Below are 27,792 nucleotides of genomic sequence, written 5' to 3' on the forward strand. Positions count from 1 at the left end.
AGAGGCCGCCGCTGCAGCCCGGGAGGGGGCTGCCAGGCGTTTCGGTGCGGGCTCTCCAGGGGCAGCTGGCGCGTCTCGTGAGGCGTCGCTCCGCTTAGTTTGCGTTTCCAGACTCCGTCCGACTGCACTGGGCTGCACAGAAAGGGGCGACGGGGCGCTGGGCTGCGTTTAGGGTACGCTGGTAAATGGTTGCGGTCCGGAGGCCTCCGTGTATTAGCGGCGCAGGTTTCTCACCAGGGTTCGTTGCTTTGAGATTAATACCGCCTGTTTCCTAGCGGGAACTGCTACAAACTTAACACGAAGAATGACATAATATTATTAACCTGTAGTTCATTTTTAATTTCCACGAGAGATTTGAGTAATCATTTACGGCATCGTTTTTCTCCTGGCAAAACCCTCGCTCCTCTCAGATAGTCTTAAGATCTACAGACATCCCTGTCACTGGAATCTGAATCTAGATTTCATTGTGGCTTAGAGTTTTGATAAAAGACATTTGAAATCATAAAGTGGATTTTAACTGGTTTGTTTATTGTCTGTTACAGATTTACCTACCAGCAACTATGGAAGATGAATGAGTTTAAATACAAATACTGATGTGTTGCATCAATGAACCTGCATCGCCCTGAGGAAATAGCAGCATCCCAGTTGTAAGCTGCTGTGCCTGAAGGTTTTGAAGCCCAGATTGCCCGCCTGGTGGAAATGTTTCTGGCGGAGTCATACAGATGCAAGCTCTGCCAGTTGACAAGCAGCATCAAAAGTAAGATCAGGACACACCTGGCTTATATGCATGAAACAGATCCAGCGTGTCAAATTTCAGGCTGTCCTAAAATGGACCAAGATGAAAATGAGTCATATAGCATGGGAGATGAAGCTAACCAAGAAAATAAAGAAAACGAAGAAAATCTTGCAAAAAAGATCTGTTTTATTACCTGTGTGTCAGATGCTTCAAAATATGAGTCCTCACTGTTGTGACATGAGCCCAAGCAGTCAGAGCAATAATCCTCACGCCTCTCACTCCTGTGAGTGAACACCTTGTTTGGAGAAGCAGCAGCTCATTTGCAGCTTGAGGAGCCCTGTTCTGCAGTGCCGACTTCTCTTTCATATTCCAAGAGCAAAGATGAAGCAGCAGCCCAGTCTGTGCATCTTGGCCTCTGTTGTATTTCCAGTGTTAGAACTCAGACCTTAGCTGGGGAGATGAAAACCCTTAAAGCCGAATCAAGGTGTAAAAAATTACAAAAATCAGAAGACAGCTAGATGTTGATAGTAAAGGGTTAGCTCATCCTGTGAAAGATGCTTGCGCTTTAAAGCTGGGTTCTGAGAGAGCGCAGCGTTTCTGCAACGTGTGTGATGTAGCAATGAAGTCGAAAGATACTCATAAAATCCATGAAAAGGGTCATGATGTGGATTGTGGCTTTAAATGCGTTTATTGTCCATGACTGAGTGGGACTTAATGGGAAATCATTTAAAATCACACAAGCGGATAAAAGAAACCTACCAGTGCCTCATCTGTGAAAGTGTTTTTATGTCACAAAGTGCCTTGAAAGTGCACAGAGACAGCCATCAGAGGAAACCCCATCTCTTTCAGTGCACAATGCATTCATCATCTTTTGAAACTGAGCGGATAAGAAATCTTCATGTAGCTTGCCATTATCAGGATATGTTTAAATGTCCGCACAGTGATTTTACCAGTAAGTCAAGTTTTATTTTTTTTCCTCATACAGTTGCCTCAGCTATAAACTTCTCTGTGCACGTAACTTTATTTGGTCAATGCAAAATTTATTAGAGTTTCAGTATGAGCTGTAAATGCCATCATGAGAAGCTACAGTAAAACATCTTCATACTGGTTTAAACAAAGAAAATATATGAATTGCAAAAATTCTAAAAAGTGTTGTAAATATTCACTTTTTGATGACGAATTGCAAAAATTCTAAAGTGTTGTAAATATTCACTTTTTGATGATGTTCCTTCATTCTGCAAAATCCTGTCTCATTTTATATTGTGGACTCTGAGTATTTCTAGGAGCAGTTGACCGTCATATTCGACTAATTTCAATATTATTAGCTTTTTAATGGCTCTGTAACATTACTGTAAAGATAATTCTATCAAGGTTAATGCTTTTTATCTCTAAGTTTTGTGACTCTGCTGATAGCTAAATATTATCTCCATTTATAAATGGAGGGCCTTAGCAGAATAACATAATCTGTGTCTCTTAAATCACAAAAGGACATAATTCCAGTATTCCAGTCCTGTTCTCCTTTGCATTGACTACAAATGTTGCTTTTGTACCAATTGTACTTTATTTAAGCAAGGAGGGAAAAACGTAGAAATGTTTCTGTTACTAATTGCAGGTGTTTTACCCTCAATAAAGCCATGCATTTAGTGCTTACCTTCAAGTCTGTAGGTAACATCTTGAAAGATTTGCGTACAAAGGTAGTCTGGGCATTTTTCTGTTTAACCATTCAGTGTTGCAGGTGATTGCAGTGATTGACTGATTTTTAGCAAGGTTTCCACAGCTGCTACTGCTAATATAGACCAAATTCTTGCTGTCTGGGTTGAACTACTGATTTGGTTCTGATTGCTCAGTAAGGCCAGTGCAAAACCAGGTAATTTATGTGAAAGAAGATGATGGCTCACAGGAGTGCTCTGGAGTTTGTGGCAGTGGTCAGATAAGAAAAAAGACAATGTTAGGAGCATTGGGGAATGTGGAATAACAGAGCTTCCTGTGATCTTAGTAGCTAGGCTGGGCATTGCATCTGTGTTGTGGCGTTGGTTTTGAAGGGTTTAGATTAGATTATGTGTTGTGCAGTCTAATTTCGAAGTCTTCTTTGTCTTTGGGATAGGTGGGGTTGTTCTGAGTTTTTACTGTTTAAAAGGGCAGGAGATAGAATTTTCATAGAAGGTTATTGCAGAATTTCTGCAGGAAAAGTGACTAAAAAAGGGTCATTTTTAGAACTAAAAGCAAAATGAGTATCTTTCTTGCTTCACAACGACATGCAGTGTCTCCACTTAATTGTATGCAACTGTAAGTCGACAACAAGGCTGCAGTCCAGTCTAACTTTTTCTCTAAGAGGTTGGGAAGGAGAGCACATAGAAAGACAGCTGAAATTCACAGTATTTCAAAGTAGAGATGGCTACAACAGTGAAAAGATTTATGAGTGCTTATACAAACAATGTTTTCTTAACTGAAAGGAGAACTGTTTTGTATTGACAAATTATAAGTTGTCTCTTGAATGAGTAATTTCCTTCCCTTTGGGGGGGGGAATAAAAAAATCTATCTCCCTTACAACTGTAGTGAGAAAACAACCTGAGACTAGGTTTTCTGGGATATGTTTTTGACAATTTCCATTACGTCTGGGGGCAGTGAATTTTGAAGATTATAACTTACCATTTGCTGTTATGTTAACATATGCAGAAAGTTTACTTAATGTTAGTTTCCTGTTGAAAAATTTAGTAGGTTAAATAATAACTTTTTAAGCTATTATGGAATTGTATATTATAGAATTGTAAATATTTTGCAGTTGTTTTGAATTTTGAATATTGTTTGCATTTTTGTGATAAATATGAGCAAAAGAAGCCTTTCTAAATATCTATTTGACACCATGCTAATTCCTATACATCTTTGAGGTGGAGAAGAAACATTAAAGAAATTGTGAGAAGTCTTCAGCTTGCTAGTGTTTTTCAGATGTTTCATTCCTTTACAGGGAGTTTTACCATAACATTACAAAGAACTATTGTCTGCCAGTTTGTTATGCTTGTGGAGCTGATAAAACGGCTGCGAGAGCCTTCCAGCTTGCTATGGGGATAGTTTTTGAAATAAGTTTTAACTGTAGCTTCTTAGCACCAAGCTTGAGTTTAACTTAATGTCAAGTTTTAGCTGTAATTGCTAACATTATTTGCTACAGTATGCTTGTTATAACTTTTAACCTACATGAAAGCCTAACTGATTAGTGGGGAAAAAAAAGTACAAATTGCTGAAATACTTCGGTGGAGTATGCTGAAGTTTCTTCTTAATTTCGTATTTAGGACAAAGCTATCAATTTGTTGTGCTGATTCTTGCATGTGATTACATGATGTTATTTGTTGTTTACTTGTATAAATTAAAACAGTTGTCAATACTTGTGTAGGCTGTATAGTAGCAGTTTACCATCAGCATCAGGGATAAAGAGGCAAAAGGCCTGAAAGACTAATCACGCTGCCTGTCCTCATTTTTGGTCTTTGAATCTTAAACCTTGAAAAAGAGTTCAGAAATTGCTACAAAGTTGAGTGATTTTGTATTAAAACCTTCACAGGAAAGGGCTAGTGGTCTTGATTGCATTTCCCATTCAACAGAAATCCTCTATGCAAAACCCGCAACCTCCAACCATTACTTTCTCCAGACCAAATTTAGACTGTCAGCAGATGTGCTTAGAAGAAAATGGGCAAGTAAAGTGTATTGCATCTCACCCCGAAATATAATCCTTTGAAGCTTAGGTATTTTGATGATTCCTAAGTATCTGTTCCTTCAATATTTTTCATATGCTCCATAATTCACATCAAAATAACTCCACTGCAAGTATATATTTTGCTAACTCATTTTAAATTGTGGTTTGAAATCTTTGAGAACTGTTTGTTATCCTGTTTTTTTTTTGTTCTGTTTTGACACTGGGGGAGGGGAGTGCATTGAGCATCCTTAGAACTGAGCTAACCTTGCTTTTGCTGCCAGAGCCCCCATGGTCAAATTGTGTCTTCATAATCAATAATTGTTCTTTCTCCTGAAATACTGTGCCTCTCAGCCAAATTCAGCCTCATATTGCTTTAATAAGCACAAAACACTTTAAACTACATAAGAGTTAAGTTTTAACTTTTATGTTAATAATTGTTTAGCGTGGAGAAATATCTGTCTTCTATTTTAAATTAATGCATTTAATGTGATTTTAACCTATTATAACAAACTGTGGCTTTTAGTACAGCTAAGGAATGGGTCAAGGTCTACAAGCATCTGCGCAACCATGGTTACAGTTTCAAACTGCATCCATGTACTGAATGTGAGAGATGCGAGAGACTTTTTTTCCAAATGTAGGTGGATTTTTTTTTGGTTTTTTTTAACTTTTTTATTCCCCCCTCCCTCCCTTCAACAGGTCTCTTTCTTTTACTTTTTTTTTAACTGCTTAGTTTATAAAGCGCAACAAATGCTTTGTAAATACTGTAAACATGTATTGGATTTCTGATTAAATGTTTTAATTCTGTCTGCTTTTATAGAGTGGAGGTGAATTTCCCAGTGCTAAATATTTGCTTTATGCAAGTGTATGTACAAGTAAATTTGTTTTAATTGGTGGAAGAAGGCTTTACCATTCATTAAGCTAGATTGAAACTGTGGTTTGAAGGGGGAAGAGGATTAGGGACTTGTTACAGTTTGCTTGAAGGCGCTAAACAAGGATCCTCATCTTCAAAGGCTGTTGGTGGCGGTGGGATGTAGCAGCTGCATTGAGCTCGCAGCTGAGCAGCTGTTCAGTAGGTAGAGGAGAAAAGAAGATGACGATGACACTCAGTGCAGGGAATCTGGATGCAGGATGAGATGCTTGGGGTTTGGATACGGCTTATTTTGATTTGAGTTTCTGATGGACTTATTCTGGCAATTGATAATTGCTTGGTTAGATAACCAGTTGTCAGTTTAAAAGGAAATTCTTCTTTGTTAAGTTAGTAGCAGCAAGTTTATCTTCTTTCATCAGTCTTTCTTCATCTTAGTGAGAGCTTTATTTCCATCTGCGATAGGTAGAGATTCTTGCTTCATACAAGGAAGACTCTGTATTAACTCACAGTTTTATTGTTTTTTTGTTATCAAACTAGGCCCTTCACTTGGGGGGGGGGGGGGGTTAACACCAGAATTGTAATACTCTGAATGACAGCCAGACAGGTTCAATCTACAACTTAGGTCTTCTAGACCAAGAGTTTGGTCTCTTTCCTCTTTCTGATTTGACATTTAATGATGTCGAAAGTGCACGTTGCAGTTCACAGTTCACAAAGTTCCAATTCCTCAGACCTTGACCTACAAAGTCCTAGACTTGTGGTTAGAACAGAGCTATGTGGAGAGACTTGTCCCTGCATCTGAAACATCAAAGATGAAGGCTGCTTCATGTCTGAAGCTTTTCTGACTTCTGCTTTGTGTCAATGTGACTGGAATAACACCAGAATTGTAATACTCTGAATGACAGCCAGACAGGTTCAATCTACAACTTAGGTCTTCTAGACCAAGAGTTTGGTCTCTTTCTGATTCCTTTTTTGACATTTAATGATGTCGAAAGTGCACGTTGCAGTTCACAATGTTAGAAGTTCCAATTCCTCAGACCTTGACCTACAAAGTCCTAGACTTGTGGTTAGAACAGAGCTATGTGGAGAGACTTGTCCCTGCATCTGTGACTTCTGACTGCTGCCTTCGGTTAATCTCGTTAACTGACGCAGGATGAATCTGATGGGGAAATGTATAGCAGCCTATCAATCAATATATATTTACTCTAGTTCCATCAAATGAGCAATACTTACGGCTAACTTCAACACTTCTTGAATCCTAAAGCAACTTTCAAAGGACTCTATCCAGCTGTGCCTCTTGTGGGGTGAACAAAAGGAGGGGCGGGAGCTATGCATAGTTAAACCATCAAATTTGATTTTGTAATTTATTTTTTAATAATGGTAGAGGCTATACGTCTCTAGCAGCAGTTCTTCTTCATGCTGATAAATATACTTTCCCCCAGATTATGTTAAAGAAGGCCCCTTCCTCTGAAAACAGAAATTAAATGAATTTGACCTATGCCTGCATATCTCTTACTTCTTCTATATTTTAACTGCTTACTTCATATTTAGTGTTATAAAACCGCACTGCCTTTTTTTTACTACTCTAGATGCTCTGCTTTGTTACCAATGTTGCTGTTTATTTAAAAGATACTGTTTTCACTTACCTGTTTTGCTTTTTTGTTTGTTTAAACTGTATTGGCTGAAATTTTTTATGTTGGTTCTTTGCCTCCAACTGATACTTTTCCTTTAAAAACAGATCAACCAAAATGATTCAACCAATTTTCTGGAATGCATATGGGGGAAAACTATCTGTTCATAATGTTTTCAAGTGGAACCAGTAAGACTGTGGATACCTTTTATTTAAAAAGCCCTAATATTCCATGGCTTGCAGGAAAGATCTAAGCATTTTTCAGATGGTGTCTTCTGTTAGAATAGATGAAAGGCACACTCCTGATGCAAAAGTCTGTCGAGATTTGGCCTCTTCACAGCCTCTGAAAAATTCAGTGAACAGTGAAGATACCTTACTGCAGGAAGCTAGTTGTGACAGACTGTTTTAGGGAGGCAGGGACAGGAACTAAGAAAACTTGCCAGTTTTCTTTGGTACCTGGCTGCAAAGGTTTTTAATTCTTTCATAGAGAGCATATAAAAAAACTTGGATACTAAAAAACAGTGGGGCTGGAAAACCTGTGAGAAGTTGCTAGAGGACGTGATGAGATGAGGAGATGAACTCAAGCAGAATTTGGCACATTAGGAAAACTGCCAGTGGGACAGGGCATAATGGGCAGAGAACAAAATAAAGTGGGGAGTCTTGGAGAATGAAAATAACTTGGGCAACAGGGTGGCCTGAAGTGGACAGAAAGGATTTAGAGTCTCAGATACGTGAACCAGCATTAATATAACAAGATACACAATCACTTCTGTTTACTATTGCTGTCATTACTCAAACGGCAATTAATTCAAGCATCAGAGGTTTCTGGTGTATCTAAGGGTTTCAGCAATGCCAGTCGGCCCAGATATAATCCCCCATTGTGAAACCTGGAATTTATGTTTTAACTTCTCAGGCATTTTGTTTCAAAAAATAAAGCCTAAAACATGTTAAAGGTGTTTTTAAAAAACCCGCAAAAAATTCAAGAAAACTCACAATAAAGGTTGCAAAGTCAAACACTCATCACCTGTGTGGGTGGTGTAAAATCTTCAATTGTCTGACTTGACTGTATACAATTTTTTTTTTCCCCCACATGATCCTTCCAAAATTCAGTTTGTAGAATGGGTAGTGCTTCATCAGCCTTGGTTTATTGTTTAGTGAGCATAGAGTATATACACAAAAAGCAATGAAATTAAGGTTACCAAGGCAACTTTAATTTTGGCAATTCCTAATTTTTATTTCTTGGCTTAGCAACCTTAATGAGTTGGGGGTTTGTTTGTTTTTTAATATAGGATTTATTTTGTGTTGTGGGAAATATGTTGGGAATCTACCTTAACATACTAAAATAAATTACCAAAAATGCCATCATCTTTAATGGTATGTGCTGTATGCTCTTAGTTACTAGGCTGTGAGACCATATAGTACGTTGCTATATAAAAGTTCATGTATTTCTTCCTTAGGTCATGTGACATCTAGACTGTTTAGGGTCACTGGCTTCAGCTCCGTCATGACATCCTAACATACACTGTGTTGGTGGTGATGTATTGACCACTGAACCACTCTGAAGCATAGAGCTGGTGTACACTGCATGGAGGGTCAGGTAAGTGTTTGTTTATTCATAATACTGTCTTGAATATACCATCTCAAAAAAGCATAAGAAATTTAAATTTTTTTTTTTTAATGTGTAAATGATCATAAAATTGGCAATTTATTCTCCCTTCCCCCCAGAGGCTCCATAATCTGGCAGGGTTTGTAATCTGATGCTTGCTGTGCCGTCACATTAAAAGGAATTGGCAATTTAATACATAAGGCTTGATGACATGTGGTGAGGAAAAATCTTTATTTTTTTTCTTCCTGTAAACAGCAGTGTGCTGAAATGTCTTACATTACCAAGCCCTTGTGGGGAGCATTTGATACATACTGCTTAAGCTGATGGATTTTACAAGTTGCCTTCAGAGTTGGTGCAACTGTTTTGAGATTGATTCATTTATATATAACAATTAACATCACCTTTTATATCTTGTTTGTAGGCTTTGGGAGGGAGTGTGCAAAAAGAGAATTTTTGGTACTTTGTTGCTAAAATAATTAACTCATACAAAAGCAGTAATATACAAACTATGTCAGGACCAAAAAGATTGAGTCCAATTAAGTGATTCTGTGCCAAATGATATTTTCTGTGGATTAAAGTATTCCCCTTGCTCTGAAACAAATACCGGCTATCTTCTCAATCATCTAATGGGCTTATTTAATTTTTTTCCTAGTCTTACAAAATATGCTATATATTAAAAGTGTATGCAGCACTGTGTTTTTTAAGTTTTTATTTTAGGTTGGAAATGGCTGTCTTTTCACATTTCACTGATCTTGATATTAGTCTTAACAATGTAATTAGAATTTTATGCTGTTTTAACAACAGTATAAGAAAGGAAACTTAATATTTGGATTTTCCTAGCATAAAAATAAATCAATTCCTTGCAACTTAATAGTTATATTATGTAAATATGTTGCTTGTTCATTATCTACATGTGTAATGATCGTTGGAAGTTTAGCTGAGGAAACTTAGAAAATACAACTATTTAAAATGTGCATTGTTAGATAAAGCTTTTGTATGATAAATACATTGTAATCTGGTAAACCCAAGGGAATCAGGTCAAATGAGAGTCCTGAAAATCACGGTCCTCCTTCCTGCTTTGTCACTTTTAAAAAACAGGGATATTTATTGTGGTGGTGAGTGTGTCACACACAGTAGTGACTTTCCAAATGCTATCATTTTTATCGTTATAATTTGTGCTTATTTCACTTTGTTTTTCTCTTTGTGCTGAGCAGCGCTGCGGCAATTTTATAGTGAAAATGTGCATCCAAGAATGATAATCTGTACTTCTGGGGTGGGTGTGAATGGCAGTTAAACATTGCTGTAAGTCATCTGCCTATTCATTATATTTGCAATATGTGCAAAAGTAAAATAGAACAGTTCTTTCCTCAACATTACCTATATTTAACAACTTGGATCTAATTCTGCCCTACAGTTTAAAAAAACAAACAAACAAAAAACCAAAACCAAAAAAACCCAAACAAATGGCTTGTCTAGCTTTTTTTGGGAAGCTATTTTTTTCCCTTTGTGTGTGTGTGTTTCACAAATGTAACACAGAATGATCGGCAAAGTTTTTCTCCTCTGTTAGTGGACTGAATTATGAGGGTTACACGATCTCAAAAGTCCCTCTACAACTTTGTCTTTCACATGAAAGTATCTTACCTCAAATTCTTAAGTCTTTTCAGTCACTGACGCTAATGTAAAATATTGGTTGATACTGTATTTTGGGTTTCTTTTTGAATTAGTTTACTTATTTCTTAATTGGCAATCTAGAGCAGAGTTGAAAGAGCATATGGAAAATCACAGAACTTCTACAGCCCTTCTGTCTTCATTTTAGGATCAGGTACTCAAAACCAGACGTCAGATGAATGGACATCACAAACGAATCCATGAGAAAAAAAAACAAATGAAAAACAAATGAAAGAAGAAAGAAGGCTGAAGATAATCCTACGTGCTCCAATACAAAAGCAACTAGAAAGAACGATTCAAGTTAATTTGCATGTAGTACCAACGGTAGGTATGATCCATATTACAGCAAAACTTGCATTTTGTTACGCTCCAAGTACTTCTGTAGATGTTCATTACAGAACAATTGATAATGTGGCACACTTATTTATCTACTTACTTATTTTCACAAGAAAGTTGCCCACAGATAGCCTGAACAAAAATAAGGTACCCTACTCAAATAGCTGTCTTCTACTTGGTTTGTGATAGTACCAGTCTTTTGAATAAAGTAAGCAGGTGCTGATCAAAAGGTGTTTCTAAAGGTTTTTCTCTTACGTTTTGTTACAAGCAATAACAAAGGAGAGCCACTGAGATGTGCTCTTTGAAGAGCCGAGAGATGTGCTGTGAGACTTCTTGGAATTCTGCGCGTAAACTAGATGAAGAAACGGTGACAGTGTACAGCTTCCTTTGCAGTCATGGCTGCATTTCTAAGAGGCATATTTATTGAAGCACCATTTTTATCAGTTAATGCAAAATTCCACTTATCTGCAGTTCTAAGAGTTAACACTAAGACTTTGTCTGACCTCAAGTGCATCCTCTCTTCCAAAGAGAACCTGAGAAGGCATTTGATGCTTTTCTGTTATTGAGAAAAGATCTTTTTTTCTTTGATAAAGATGATAGTGATCTCTGGTAGCCACCCGTCCACGAGTTGACATCACGTGATATTCTAATAATAGTTTTTCTAGTATTTAGGTAGAGAAGTTAGCGTACATTCTGTTTCTCTAGGTTTCTTCTAAGTATGTGAGTTTGGTTTTGGGGATGTTTCGGGGGGATTTTTTTTTTGTTGCTGTTGTCTATGGCCATACGAATGTCTATTACATTATTAGAAAATATTTTCACAATAGACACCTTCAGTTTAACTAGAGAAATCACTTTCTGACTTTTAAAGTTGTGTATTATAATTAATTAATTCAAACTGTCAGTTTTTTCCCCAAATAGCTTCTTTACCCCACTGTTTTCTAGGACTGAAGTAATTGTCTATACCTAATTTGGATTTCCTGGTTTGAAGTAGTTACTGCTCATGTGGGAATAAATAAATACATGTTTTAGTAGCTTGCTGAAATTGGTGTAATAAAAAGAAAGAAAAAAAGGAATTTGTGTTTGGATAGTCAAAGGCCTGATTACTTGCTTTGCTAGTAGGTAGAGGGTAGACCAATGTGCTGATGATGTACCTTTCACATAGGCATTGGTCTTTTCTTTTTTTTTTTCTTTTTTTTCTTTTTTAATTAAGTAGTCAGTTAACAAGCCTTGTCATAGTCAAAGCACGGTTCAGTCATTACAAATTCACAAAGCAGGTAGACAAGTTGCTCCCATGTTCACGGTGAGGTATTTTGAAATGATTTGTCTCAGTTTTAAAGAACTTGGAGAAGTATAAAGTTAAGCACTTTGCATCATTATGTCATTAAAACAGTTATTTTTGAACCAGTGGAGTATGGCAATCCAAATTTAGTCTGAGGTTACATATGAAATGTGTCATTATCTGATGAACGCATTACCTCTCTGTTTCGGAAGTAAAAAGAGCATTAATAGACTGGGTCTCTGGAGCTCTCCCTGGAACGATGTTTGTAATTACTGCAAAGATTAAGAACTTACTTGAACTTTTGATACTAGTTCTGACTTGAGTTTTGCTGTGCTATCTGTACAGCAAAGCAAACTTCATGTTAACGCGGTTTCTTTCTTACAGCCTCTTTGAAGGGCAAACTAACAAAACTAGCAATTAGCCATATTACCAGCCTGTGGCTGTCTCTTCTTTCCACCAACGGCCCTGACCCCATGGCAGAAGAGAATCTGTTGCGAATCGCAGCCAGTTCAGTTTTGTGTCCCGCAGCTTAGGTTGAATAGCTGATGGCGGAATGGCATGAAGATAATGCTGCTGTGCTGGCTGCGATTCTGAGCGCGCAGCCAGTGCTGCTACGCAGAGCTCCAGAGTGCCAAAGCAAGTAGCCTCATTTTCTCTTCTTCCCGGGATCGTGTCTCATTATGCCTAGATTAAGACTCATTTGGGAAATATATTTTAGAGTCTATTGATACTTTAAAGTTAAAACTTAAAATAAAAAGCTTTTAAACTGAAAAAGATCTGCTGTCAAAAGGTTGAGTTATCAGAGAAGTGTCGGTAAGGGTATGCAGGGAGTGTCTGTTTTCCCGGCTGTCTTGTGGTGCTTTTTCTGTTTTGTTTTTCCCCAGAAGGGGGCAGCAAATGAACAACATCACGCTGGCTTTTACTTTTCAAATGCTTTTTCAGTGTTCCTCTTTGCCTGTAAACATCACTGCAGACTACCTACTGATGTTAGAGTTTAAAATGATGATTTCTACCTAATTTATTTGCTACAAGGATAGCTGGAAGGTATGAATTGGAAGTCTTCATTCTTTTCAGTATTAGGCGGTAGAATTTATTTAGTAAAATCTATTTCAAGTTTATGAAAAAAGCAGTTCTATATGAAGGTTTAAGATCTTTATGAGTATGGCATTAGGTGCGTGTATATTTTAAAGGATAAAATAGCCGAACAACCGAACCCCATGATGTTATTAGTTAACATCACCTGAGTCTTGCTTACGTCTTTCAAATACTTATTTTTCTGTATTTCAAGTTAAATTAATGTAATACTACAATTCAAAATAATGTTCTCTTGGCCATTTTTCTCCCATCAGAAAATAAAACAGAATACACTAGATATAGCGATGCTTTTAATTCACGTATTAATTAATACATTCATGTACAAGGTCGGGTTGTGCATTCTGCTGACAGTGCATGCGAGTTAAAGGCCTCAATTCACAGGGAATACTAGTGATACTAAAGAATATAACCAAATTTTATTGTCTTTTTTCAGCCACAAAGTACAGTTTTATCATCTAAAACTTTATGGAGGTGTACCATATTACTGATTTGGAGTATTGGGTTTTTTTAATGACTATATGGGAAAATGGTGATTAATACCCACCATTGTGAATTTCTTGAAAGCATGTGGCCATAATTCTGTTTAAGTTACAGATCAAGTAGTTAGCAAGGAGCTACAGAGAGAGGGCAGTCTAACCTTTTCAGCTGCTGAGTTTTATCCAATAGTTTATATAAAGAAGTGAAAATCATAGTGGCATCTGTGAAGACCAGCTGCCTATAGTTGGTGTTCAAAAGCTAACTGGGAAGAATGAAACTGATTCCTAACAAGGCAGATTTATTGATAGTCTTGCCTGACTGTTTCATTAAAATCTTGTGTTATAATGCATGTGGGACCTTAATGGAGCCTAAAACTTGATCAAGAGTACTCAAGACCCTTTGGTCTTAATGGGTCGGAATTTCCCACTGTCTCAAACACACCTTATTTACAGCTGAAGGATAAAAGATTAAATCATCCATATTACAATTCCAGGTTCCTTTGGACTTTCGCTCCTTAACTTAGAAGATTGAACCAACACTCCTAGTAACAGTGTCGTCTTTCTTTTCTCCTTAAAGAAGAAAGAAGTTGTCAGTATTTGTGGGGAGTTTGCACCACAAGCGCTGCATAAGATAGGCACTGTCCACAATATTATCAGAATTCTGAAATCTGCATTTAAAGCTATTACATGTGCTGGAAGTAGGCAGCTATGCTTACATGTTTTTTAAGGAGTAATTCAAATAGCTAGAAGATCCGAATAGCTCTACTTTTCTACAAAGCATTTAATCCCCTAACAAAGAGAGGTTGTTCTGTTATGTCATTGTGAAAGACATGTCCTTTAAATGTATGAAAAGTACAGTTTTAATTCTGGTTTCCGTGAGTAGAAACGGTAACAAAGAACATTTTCCCTGTTTGTGAATTGGCATGTTATGCCTTTGAACTACTGTACTTGTATTGGATTCACAAAGATATTGCAGAAATTAGCCCCTGCTTTTTTGGTGTCTGCTTCATAACTAAAAATGTTCTGTCTGTCCTGTAGGAGTTTAGAATCTAGATCTTTGACAAATTTTTTTTGTGATGGTTTTCCCTCTTGAAAGACCACAAATGTTTAGGGAAGAGGAGAAAAATTAATACAAAGAGTTATTCAGAATGGCACAGCTTGCCTTTCAGAGTTGGCTTTCATTTTGAAGCCTGCTGTTTAAGTCCCAGATTTTTCCATATAGGCTTTCACACCTTCTATGCATCGAACACTTCAGCAGCTCCCCTGAGTACTTAAGTTCCCTCGTGCAAGTTAAGGGCTTTTATTCTTTGAGCAACGTAAGCTTTATTTCTCCGGTGCAAGAAAGTGTTAATCCACACAAGTAACTGAGGATTAAATCCTCTTTTGCATCTTTCTTGTTTTGAATACTGTTGCATAAAATAACAGATGTATGATTCACTCTTAATTCAGAATTAGCAGGAATACTCTTACCAGTAGAAGTCTTGAGTAGAATATAAACTGATTTCGTTGTTTTCTAAAATACTTTGTTTTCAAAATAGTAGGACTTTAGTTACCTTCGCAAATGTGTCATGAAAATAGCTATGTCTTCATTATGGAGTGTTTAAAGAATGAGTAAGCCTGTTTATTACATCTAACATGTGAATGTAGTGTGTGTATTTGGAAATAGTATTTACTTAGTAATTAATTATTTACAGATATGATTCAAAAGGACATTGTTTCCTTTTGCTGAGTGCTGATCAATAGTCTGGATAGAGATGTAAGCACCTTTTAAACCTGCTATAGTTGACTTCCACAGGACAAGGATTTTAAAGTTGTTCTTTGCTTATATATCTCCCTTTGAAATTATTGTGTGTTACAGATGTGACTTTACAGCATTATAGACTTGTTTGTGAATTTAGGAAGCACTCATTGTTTACCTGTTGTTGCTGAGTTTTGAGGAACTTTAAGTGCTTAAGGCATAGAGTTAAATGGTTTTGAGGTATCCTAAGCGTGGTGTGGGTAAGAATCTGGAAAATCAAGGAATTTGGAACAGCAGATCTGTGATCTGTGTAGGCCTTTTCAAATGTTTTACAATTTTGTTCCCTAGGAATCCTCTCTTTGTATACAAGCACACATATAATTTTCATATGCATTATTTTTCCTTCTAAATAAATTACACTTGCTGGCCTGAAAGAGTAGCACGTCATGCAATTGAGAAAGTAGAATCTGTCTTTTTCATCCAGACAAAAAAATTCTAGAAGACTTAGGTGGACCATTCAAACATCAAAATACAACAATCCAATATAATCATGTTGCATTACGCAGCATTGGCTGCTAGTAAATTACTCAACACAGCAAAGTATGTCATTCTGGGAATATAAATAAATAGTTGAAAGATAATAAAATAATAACTGAAGTACTTGGTTGTAGATGGGTCTGATAGGAATCTTTGTGCTCTCATCCCTCCCATAATGATGTCAGTCTTTCCTAACTAATAGCTTTAAACAGTCATGATAAAAGGCATTAAAAGCCTAAATTAACACAGTAACTGAGAAATGTCATCCCTTCAGACCACTTACACAGGAAGAATAGATGATGATTTTCCAGCTGTGACAAGGTTCGTTTCCTTTCTGACAGGAAGCCGCCTTATAGTTAGCTCTGCAGAAACACATGGGAACGCATGCTGGCATCAAAGCCTTTCACTGCCAGCACTGCGAATGCAAAACAAGGCTCAAGGCCTCTCTGACACAGCATATGTTAATGCATACAGGTGGATTATATGTATGTCGTCTTTGTGTTACCACTTAGATAAACTGCTTAGGGAGGAAAAAAAAAAAGGTACTGTACGGTTGAATATTGAATGCTGTGTAGGAGTGCTTCTTTCGTGCTGTGAAAAGGACTTTTAGAGAAAAGGGGTATTTTTTTACCTATTGGTAGTTCTCCCTCTTGCGATGAATGTGCAAAAACCAAACACTCTGATCCTGATTTAACAAACAGGCAAATTTTTAACTTAAATGTTTTTTGTGACATTGAGGGATATTGATCGTTAAGGATATGTTTGATTTGCCTTCCTGAATATGGGTATATTTACAGAGATCCTGGTTTAGGATCTATATTCAGAAGACACCTATGTAAAGGTATACATACTGCAAAGACAAGGACAGCTTATGACCCTGGCTCGTTAACTGAGAAGCATGCCTTTGCTAGTTCAGATGGTTACGGACTTCAACCAGTTCATAAATTTTTGTTCCGTACTGGTACTCCATGGCCAGGAAAGAATGGGAACGTCTGCTCAAAACTTTTTAAATCAACTTGCACATATTGGCATATTTCAGGATTTTTAATATAAGAGATTGTTGTTTGTCCACCTTGGCTACATTCCCTTTCATTTTCTGGAAAGCTTCCTGCTTCAGTTTTCTGTTTTAAAGTTTAATGTTGAACCTCTATCAAAGGCCCAGCCTCTCTGTGTCTGATGCTCTGGGGTTCTTTCTGTCTTGGTCAAGTGATTTGTTTACATAGACTTTGCGTTGCCATGGTTATATTAAGTCGATCAGGCTGCCAAAAAAGGCACTTGCATTAGAAATTCTGAATTTACACAGAAGAACGTACTTTGTATCACTGTCTGCCTGGAACTGTTGGATCTGTTCCATCTTGTTGGTATTTAAAAAGTGAAGCCTTTCTCCTTTTTTCTGAACCGAGCATTTTACAGGATTAGAAAATAAGTTTAACTGAATGAATAGGATGGGAACGTGCTATGTTGCATTAATGGCCTTCTGAAACCTGCCACTTGATGTGTGCAGTGAGTGGGTGGACAGGACAGTGGGGAGCCAATTAGCTGCTTGTGATAATATTTAAATAAATCAGCTTGCGGAGAATTCGTCCTATAGGACCTGGCAGCGTAGTGAATAGGGAATATCCGCCTGTGTCCACACTGGCAAAATTAACTTTTCAGCGAGTTGAAGAAACGGAATACTCTTGCAGTGGTTTGGCAGGCGTGCAGCCCTCCGACGCTTGAGCGACGTGGGGGGTGCTCCATCCCGCAGCGTTGGAGCCATGGCGTCACCCACAGCAGCGGAGGAGAGTAGGCAGATGTCTGGCAGGAAACATAGGTGTGAAGGGGGCTGATAGACGTCTCGTGCTACTGGGACAGATGGCTCTCAATCTCATTCATTCTCAATCTCTGTGGTGGCAAGTATGCCATGTCTTCAAAGACAGACATTTGCTCTGTTCTTAGCTTCTGTAGAAGGCAACTGACAAGGCTTCAAAAGGTACAGGAAAAGGAGGGTGATACCCAAAGAAAAGATAACCGACTTCTCCTAGGAGGCTGGCTAGGCACTGTGGCCAGGCACTGTTAATGATATTCAGGTGCATAAGTAGACAAGTGACCAAAAACATGCAAAATAAATTAAACTTTCGCAAAAAATGAACAAAATAAGTCACTGTCTAGAAGAAGGATTGCAAATCCAGAACTGCCTCCTATTCCTTGTTCTGCAGCTGACCTGTTATGTAACCTACAGCAAACATATTTAATGAGTTCTAGGAAGCTGCTTATTAGCTATGAAAATGTAATTTATTATCTAGATATCAAGCCATTGACAACTGCCCCTGAAAATGTCATCAGCTTCTTCCTGTTTGCTTCCCCATTGATAGCTGGGGGTAAACATAAAAAAAATGCTTTGATTTCCACATCATGCTGACTATGCAGTGATCACACAATGTGATATCACCTGCATTAATTCTTAAAAGATAACACTAATAAAACTGGAGCTGGAGAGTTACTTGTAATGACGTTGGTGTGAAATGCTGTCTTGAGGAGAATTATTACTATACCAGGGTTGGTGTTAGGACTTAGATTCTTAAAATATGTTCACTTTTCATTCTAACTCAAATGTATTTATTTGTTTGGTTTGTGTTTTGATTTTTGGCTGCCAAAATGAAAATAGGTTTGCCTATTTGGGGGTTGCACCAAATGACCTCCAGAGATTCCAATCAACCTTGACCATTCTGTGATTCTGTTTCTTTTTTTTCTTTTTTTTAGTCAGTGGTTTCTGGTTAGGTTTGTTTCAGGTTCTCCACTGTAAGGCTAATATTTCAGAATTTTAGTACATCAGAAAAACTTGAAGATAAATGTTGTAAATTAGAAATTGTCAGTGGGAATGTAGATGAAAGGGGAGGCTAGTCCTTTAAGAATGTACCTCTCAATGGTTTTGTTATTGAAAGTCATTGTTTTCCTTTGTGTTTGTGACCTAAATGTTGTCCTTGTTGTCTTTACAGAAAATTCTTTGTGTGTTTTCTTCATTAAGCTAAAATGACTTTCCCTTAATGTCATTTCCTTTTGCTTCTTGAAAGTTTCCCGTTCTGCTACATTTCCCCTTTCTGAGTTGTTTGTTTTTAATTGGTGACATAGAGTACTCTGAGAGTTGGCCCTCTGAACTTTGATTCAGAAAAAAAGATCAAAACTAAATTTGGAAATCATTCTGGCCAGTTTTTCTTGATTGGACTTCTGGTAGAAGCCAAATGTAGATGCAGTAGGTCTCCTACTGGTAAAACAGACTGTAACCTTTAGCTGTCTAGACCATTATCTAAGATCATGCTTCATTAGCAACAAGATCATGTGAAAGATGAGCTGTGGCTTTGAGGATGTAAATGCTAATCCACTGACATTCTTTTGAATTCCCCACGCGACTTTGTGTTCCCATAGAAGATACTACATCCTTTGTATTTGCTTTCCATTTCCTGGTAGGTGAGAAGCCTTTCAAATGTGAGATCTGCTCTTACGCCTCCATTGATGCAAGGTCTCTGCAGCAGCACTTCCCAACACGTGCTAGTGAGAGGCCCTACAAATGTTGACTCTGTTCATATAGTTGGTAAGTGTAAATAATCCCTCTGTTGGACAAATCCTGTAAATCTGTTGGCTTTTAAAAAAACAACAACAAAACCCCACACTTTAAGGTATGTGCTCCAACCCATTAATAAAAGCCAAGTCAATCAAATATATTCCTGTTGGGAGCTTGGCTCTATGAAGGCTTTTTTGTTTAAAGAGATTGCTTTCCATCCCCTCTTTACAGCTTTTTCTGTATATAACTAATGCATAGACTGTGCTGGCAGAAGTATGGAACGCTAATGTGATAAATACAAAAATATCCCGTAGAAGGTGGTAATAGTATCTGTGTGTGCGTGAAGAGGTGCTGGGATTTAAGGTATCTCCAACCCATTAATAAAAGCCAAGTCAATCAAAAATATTCCTGTTGGGAGCTTGGCTCTATGAAGGCTTTTTTGTTTAAAGAGATTGCTTTCCATCCCCTCTTTACAGCTTTTTCTGTATATAACTAATGCATAGACTGTGCTGGCAGAAGTATGGAACGCTAATGTGATAAATACAAAAATATCCCGTAGAAGGTGGTAATAGTATCTGTGTGTGCGTGAAGAGGTGCTGGGACAAGTGACGTATAAAAACAAAAATGCGTTCATTCACTAACTGTATGTCTTAATTTGCTGTATTAGGTACACCATGCTGCTTTTTCACACTGATTTTGTCTCCAGCTTTGCTTGTAGTGTTTTGATTCCACCCTCCCACCCCCACCGATTGAGGAAATGATCACGTTTCTGAGAGTGCTAACACATTTCATTTTGCAGTGCTGGCAGAGTGTGTCATGTGATGAGTGGGAGCATTAGCTAGTTTTAGTAAAGCCTAAGGACATGTTGAAAGTATGTACTTAGCAGCCTTAGAGGCTGTTTAAATGCTAAATTCTTGTATGTTTAAACTCTGTACACTAAATGATGTACTGTTTGCTTTGGTTTTTTTTAAACTCAAAAGGTTTAAACCAAGATAAGCTAATGTCCACAAGTCACTTTCTTGAGGTACGCAGTGATTGGTGGAGAGATGGCTTGATTAGTTTTGTTTTTTTACTTATGTGGGGGAAAGCTTAATTTACTCTGTTTCTTTATCTGTCATAATAAAGGTAATTCTGATTACAAAACTAGTGCTCCTTCTGGAGAGTCTTTTGATGCCAGAATTAAAATCTGGAAATGTATCTATCAAAAGTGATAAGATACCTTGAGCTTAAAGTAAGTTCCTTCTTCACCAAGAGCTTTTCAGTATCTGGTAATGGAATAGCAGGGAAAAAGGCTTTTTCCTAATTTTTATGGCAGCTGTGTAAAAATGCAGAATTGTAAACACGGGCAGCAGAAAATAGCAGTTGGAAAATTTGAGGGGAACGGTAGTGGTGAACTCCAGACTACAGAACGGAACACTGGTAACCTATTACTCTTTATGCATTACTGTAGTAAGCACAAGAAATCCAGTTTCCTCTCCTATCAGATGAGCTTTAGTTATGGGATACAGCTAAGCGTGACAGGGGACTGTCATTAAATCCTGTACTACTAAAAATCTGTTTTTTTAATAAACCATCCTGTAATACCTGTCATAGTATTTTGTCTCTTTTTGCAGTATTACTTTACAAGCATATACTTTTTCATTTATTTGTAATAGGTCAGCCCTACTTACAGGGATCAAAGATTTTATTGCTTGCAAATTAACAATGAGCCTCCTTCCACCAGCCTAGTTTGCCCGGTTAGCTGCACATTAGCTGTCATAATATAAACACTTGCATGCTTAACTTTTGCTGTGGAACTAGTTCCATTTGAAGTTAATAGGATTGTTCTTTAATAAGTTAAAAACTTATTATATAATGAGAGTCTATGAGATGAGGAAGTGATGTTTTAACCAGTCTGTAAGAGTAAATGATAACACTGTCTGGAAGTATTCTTTTCTTGTATGTAAAATTTATACTTAAAAAAATGCTTAGTTCCTGTCTGCAGAGCAGTAACTGCAAATGCCTGCATAGTGTTCCCGACCTAAATAGTTTGGATGTTTGAAATTGCCACTTGTGAAACAGTTTGCCTGAATTGGGTAAATACAGTAAGGTTGGGGTTTTTTTCTTAAGTAATCTATTTCAGGTCTGTAATAGTCTTTAAGATTTTTAAGCACACTAGAATATAACACCCTCTATTTCTGAAATTGTATCAAAAATACAACAAAATGTAGGAATACAAAAGAAGGAAGAAAGAAAGAAAAAAAACCAAACCAAAAACCCAAGCAAACCCAACCCTTTTCCAGTCCCCAAGCATATACTTTACACCCACATAGAACCCATTGACTGATTCAGTGGGCTGTATTCAAAAGTGAGGTGTAAAAGGGTAGAAATCACACATGAGCACGCAGATCTGAGTGTAAGCAAGACTAAGGATGGCATAACTGCAGGGATGAAATATACAGAAAAGTGTTATCTCTAAACTTTTCCAGTATTCTGATTTAGTTTGTGAATTAATATATACTGTTTACTGGTACTCAACTAGAAAAGAGTTTCATTATTCAAGCTCTCACCCGTTAAGATTATTTGTGCTTTGAGTTTACCAGAGACACTGAATGAAAAATAAGATAGTGAAATCTGCAGTGGCAACTGCTCATCAAAATTCAGGATTACAGTGCATTTAATTTTAAAGTGCATCTCTGTGTGTATTGATACACATACACACACATAAATATATATACATAATGAACTCAAGACTTAAAATGTGTATGTAACTGTGTATGTAAACTGCTGTTTACAACACGTAGAGTCCCTTTACTTTAAGGCTTTTGTCATATCAAGAGCTCAGAGCTATATAGAAAGAGAGATGTAAATTTGCTTGAGATAGCTGCCTTGCTTAGTGACTGTGAAGAGTCAGATGACTGCTTCTGATGGCACAGAATCCGACAGGTTCACGTTTTTGGTAGTTTTGCTGTAAAAGACTGCAAGAGGATTTCCTCAAAGTTGTGTGTTCCTGGTGATGATACAGATAGGGATTTAAAGAGTTCTGAGCTGCTTTAATAAGAATGTATGGGAAAATATTTCATCTTTTGTGTAAATCTTAGCTTGAAACCCCAAGTTTTTCTATGCCTGTGTAGTAAAATGTTTTCTGACATGCCAGGTCAACCAGTTACATTTTTTGTTAGGTGTGAGTGGAAAGGAGGGTTAAGGTATACTTACCTGATTAAGCATACTTTAAGTCCAGTCTTTTGCTTGTTGCATTGCTATAAATAACACCACCACCTAAGTACCCCAACCCTGAATATAGAAAACCTGTAAATATTTGCAGCACCAGCCAAGACGTTTTTAAACTGGTATGGTGTATACATTACTGAGTCCAAGAATTAATTTCAGCCAACTTAGTCGGTTGTTTAATCTGACGTCTCTGTGGATCCCCTTCTGTACTCAATGGAGAATGATGGGCATTCCCACAAGACATCTTAATTTCATATGAGACATTACTTAAATATGTGGGCTAATTCGCACCTGTTAGGGTTACTTACTGCCTGCCTACAGGTAACTTTACAGAGGAAATCTAGAAGGTAATACGCCTGTTGGCTAACATTATGTAGGATGAATCCTACTGTAGGTGATTGTTTTAATTTTCCTAGCTCATAGGGCTGCAAATAGTTGTTGCCAAAATAAACAGATCCTCAATATGTGTTTAAGGGAAACCTTAAATTCAGAGAAGCTTGCATTACAAATTGGTAAGTTTTGAAACCTGATTGAGGTTAGGTAACAAGTGCTGAGACTAACCCGCAAGTCTCAATCTGGATTCTCTTATAGCCTGTATGCAGTTGTATTCTAAGTTGGCCTTGTTCAGGGGAAGTGCCAAAACCCAAAGGTTTAGATCCTATATTTGGTATTCCCTGAATCTGAAAAAACTGAGGTTTTGATTAGGACCAGATGATAATTCCACTGTCTCAGGGCAGGACTTAGACCCATAGTAAGTATGTAGCAGACATCATATTTTAATACAGAATGAATCCTTGACAGTATTTGTGTTATGGCTAAGTTCTTTATTTTGAGATATATCCCTTTGTCATAATGGAAAATAGGTAGAATGAAGTGACAAATGCAAGGTCAAAATTTTTCAGTATATTCAGAGTGGTTTGCAGTTTTCACTATGCTGAGCTGGAATTACATGCAGATTCACATGCTTATGCAAATGTGTGCATCTGTGGTGTGTGTGGCTGCATGCTGGTGCAATTGTACCCTAAGGTTGTAAATGCGTAAAAAGTAAATTGGGACACGTGCTTGTAAGAGTTTAGATTTTTAACGCCTGTACAGAGGTTTTATTTTCAAAGAACAGATATATCCACAGGTACACAACTGACACTAAAATAGAAATATTGCTGAAAACATGGTGCAAACTCCACTAACTTACTCCAGTGGTAGGGGGGAAAAAAAAAATGTGTTCTGTTCTAGCCCTGCCACTGGACAGAGCTATGAGATCTTGCTAGGGATGACTTATCCCCTGACCTACTGTTTGGCTATTTTGGATTTGTGAACATTCCAGCTAGAGGCTGGCTGCCTGTGTTTGTGCAGTGCTCACTGCTACTGATGGTACTAATGACTGATACATTTTTAATTTTTTTTACAGCATTCAGAAGAAGCGCTTGGACTTTCACATATGCCGACATCACACTGGTGAGGCATTTGGCTGTAGTTTTTGCTGCTATTCTTCCCCTGACAAACAACTTTTCCGAAAACACGTTAAGAAATATCACCTGGGTTCAGGAACCTCATTAACCAGTTCCCAGCCCACCTTTACCCTCAAATCACTTCCTGTGGAACATTAGGTTCTTCACGCTTAAACTTCCACCAGAGCATCCTGGCAAATAAAGAAGCTGTTGGCATTGTCGGACTTTTGTGCTGAAAGCCAGGGGTTATCGGGAAGAAGAGAAGAAGAGGTCCTTATGTGGCAATTGGAAGCACTTAGGATGGTCTTCCCAAAAAGCTTGGTGTGCGTTATTGTAGAGGTGGTAACTCCAATGTGCTGAGAGGAGCGTGGAGATTTATGTTGCATAAGGGGTGGACATGTTGATTTTTGTTCTGGTTACCTCTCGCTGATATATTCCGCTTACTTACAAATGAAGAGTTTGACATTTCAAGGCAGAATCCGTTGAAATGTACCATAGCTGACAGTGAACCCTGCAGGTGGTTTCTGTACTACATCTTTCATTTTTAATACAGGTCCCTATATAAAACAGTAAATGATTCAAGAAAATCTACTGATGGTGTAGCACTCATAATATGGTAAAAAAAAATCCATTAAATTTCTTCATGGTTATTTTGTATAACAGAATGTGTCTATTATCATAAGCTAATCCAGTGTTGAAGTAAAAATAGAAACTATTGAAATATGATATCAAATAAACTTGACTTGAAAATTCAGTGACTAAAAACATCTGTACCTTATTTAGCCAAATAGAAATTGCTCACTTTAAAAAAAGATTAAATTAGAAGAATGGAATGCTTTCTAATTTTAGGCTTAGAGGACTGGTTTTACTCTAAGACTCCACATTTATTCTTTGACTATGGTGGTTTTGTGGAGTCTGTTATTAGCTATGAATGTTACTCAGGAAATATAACTCTTGCTAAAAATAAAAAAACTAACATCACAGCTTCCTACCAGACAGAAACAAATAGTGACTGAAGTGTGCCTACACTGTTCCCTTAAACACAGTTGTAAAGAATATACTACTTCAACAGGATAAACGTTTCCCTTCAGGTGAGTTTTAGATTTCTTGATTTACAGGAAAATGATAGTAAGAGTTATGTGGAGAGTAGCTGCTGGCAAATTGTAGGTTGGATCTTCATTAAAGAATTAGAGAAACCTTTTTCAGGGAAGAAAATGCTTATACTGTTAGAAACTGATGAGCATCACAGACTTCATCTTCCTCTTGTACAGTTGGAACAGAAAAGGCTGGAAATGCATACCAAACATAAACGCTTGGTTCCTCGTCATCTGGAAGTATAATAGTTGGACATTTGCAACTGAGCACATACGTAATTACTAATGGGAAGTATTTTCTTTCCTTAATACAATTTACATTGCAGCATTTTAGCTTGTTTGTACAACAGTCTGATGGTTCTTTAACTTGACATTGCTTGAATGGTAGGTACTCATTTACGACAACAGCACTGCTTTACTCTGAAGGATTCCAGCAGCTTTCCGCTAACTTTGCATTGGGGAAATATTTTGGTCCTTGTTGATGTCAGGCCCAGAGGATGTTGACTTAACATGTTGGTTTTTTAATAGCATTTAGTGGTAGCAAAAGATGTGAACTGCGGAGGGGCTGTAGATATGTGGAATTTAATTAACCAAACTGGAATTTAGCCAAAACTCAGATCAACAGTTCCAATCTTGCAAAAAGCGCAAGGGGAATTCTAATAATTGGTAAGTGAACTGAGCTTTCATTTTGATGTCACCTTGACAATTGTGGTGTAAGCAATCTAGTATCTACTATTTTACAGAATTTATTCAGTAATATTGTGAAGGATGGTCTATACCACTTACTAAATTACTAGTAATTACGAGAGATTACTGCTGGCAGCATTCTATCCTGTTTTCACGTCTTTCATATAAGCACCAAGCTCAACCTTAGCATTTGAGAACAGGCAAGAGTACAGCTTGGAGTAGTAGAGCTGCAGGCGTAGCATGGTGCAGTTGTATGCCCACTAGAATTTTTAATGTGCTGGGGGTTTTTTTTCCCATTTTTTTCCCCACTATTGTTAGTGCAGGCTGTATAATAGGCCTGATAAGTTAATTAGGAATGGGATCTTGAATATAAAATAAGTACTTTATTTCTTTTTTACATATTTATTAGCCTATTGTAAGTGGGCAGAAATATTCAGTATGAGCTAGTTTACTGAAAAGACTGACTGCTGATAGCAGTTTTTGTACGTATAAGGTATGATTTATAGAGCCAAGTTCTAATCTGTTCTTTATACTAGCCTCAGGCAGTACAGTTACTCTGCAGTAAAGTGAAGGATTTTGGTATGTCCTTGTGAGTGATCTTGCAATATGAATATGACACGGTCTATCAGAAATACTTCCTTGCTCTCTAGAAATAGGACAAAATTTAGATACAGAAAGTAATAATCTTGACCTGTTTCTTGTTTGTTGTGTAAGATATCTTGGAATGCTAGCCTTTTATCAAAAGTCCACACACCCTGGTCATTCAGGAGTAGCTATTAATGGAAGCCTAAAGTGGTTATCATTTAAAACTATAATTTATTATTATAAAATATTTTAAATATAGTTAGATCAGTAGAGAATTAGTTTCTTGTTCAACTGTCACATATATTACAAGTCTTCAGAGTCTGCTTCTGGCTCCAAGCGTAATTTTTCTAGGAATATCTGTGTCAGTATGCTTTGTTTTCTTTCTGTGTGAACCAGTAAACATAAGTGGTATGTCTGTGGTTTTTTTGAGTGTCAACTTAGGCAAGTCTGAGGGGAAACTGAGGTAAGTTTTCTGTGTGACTGTTATAAAGCTGTTAAATGAACTGTGCTTCCTCTTGAACAAGCTGTCCCTTGCATTCCATTTCCTTCTTACTTCCCTTTGCTGTCAGGAAAGATGTTTCATAGAGCAGTAGTTCCACAAAGTGCAGCCTCAGCATGGGTTAGGGGCTGTAACAGAGTTGACAAAGGACTTTGTCGTGTTATATTCAGGCAAAGGTTCTACTGCTATAAATAATGCATGTTTTAATTGGAAACTGCAAATGGAAATATCAGTCTCTACAGGCTTGTTGATTTCAGTGTAATCTGTTAGGGGCGGATTCTGCTTATATGCTGAACACACAACGCATTCACCAAATTTGTGGTTGGTTGTTTTTATTAGTTCCTTCCTATAAATTAAGACAAATGTAATATCTAGTTAATCATCTGGGAATTTCTATTGCCGAATATTATGAAAGTTGCCTGAAACACTATTACAAGACTGGGTACCCACTGATGTAAAGAGTTTCAGATTCCATTTCCCTTAGTTAGAATTAATAGGATCGTGCACTGTACCTACTGAAAGTAAATTTAACTATTAGTAGGAGATGAGTTTAAAAGCAGATAATAAACATGCCCATTTCTTGCCAGATTTCCCTGGGATTAATCACACTGTGCCTGATTTTAGCCACAGGTTTAGGCTTGCAGGCACAATTACTGTGGCTAAGCTGATACCTGGCTAATTCATGAAGCTGGAACACTAATTGCATCTAAGAGGATGAGCACAACTTTTTGTACCATTTTAATTAAATTGGTTTAAAACCACGCCTTAAGGCCTCTTCTAAACATAACATCCTACCAACTTCAATAAAGGTGTCCGACAGTTACTTAAGTGCTGCGTAAGTGTGTGAATACAAATCTGTGTGAAGGCTATTAGTTTGCTTTGGGCTAGATTGATTTTTGCTTTAATTTGGATCATTTGTCTTTGAATGCATTCAACAATCTTGTTTTAAACTCATTTAACAGTGTCAAGATTAATTTTACCCTCCCCCCCAAACTTGCATAACTAGAAAAAAGGGGAAACAGATTGGGGCAGCCCAATATAATTTTATTGCCGTCCAGTTTGGGCACCCTAATCTCC

The 27,792-nt window shown here is 37.3% G+C and overlaps 1 long non-coding RNA gene across 3 annotated transcripts; it reads left to right on the forward strand.

Annotated features, from left to right (window-relative positions):
* The first annotated feature begins 581 nt into the window (after window positions 1–581).
* Window positions 582–24,569, forward strand: LOC103898819. 3 transcript variants are annotated; one of them, XR_657566.2, is made up of 6 exons: window positions 582–1,688; window positions 8,374–8,513; window positions 9,737–9,824; window positions 10,339–10,514; window positions 19,099–19,222; window positions 23,811–24,569. It is a non-coding gene; the product is annotated as an uncharacterized LOC103898819 (long non-coding RNA). The 3 variants fall into 3 exon arrangements; XR_002086179.1 differs by lacking the exon at window positions 9,737–9,824; XR_657567.2 differs by lacking the exon at window positions 9,737–9,824 and having other exon boundaries at window positions 10,345–10,514.
* Window positions 24,570–27,792: the final 3,223 nt, after the last annotated feature.

This window comes from Aptenodytes forsteri, unplaced genomic scaffold, assembly GCF_000699145.1.
Source record: "Aptenodytes forsteri isolate BGI_AS27 unplaced genomic scaffold, ASM69914v1 Scaffold81, whole genome shotgun sequence".
NCBI lineage: Eukaryota > Metazoa > Chordata > Aves > Sphenisciformes > Spheniscidae > Aptenodytes > Aptenodytes forsteri.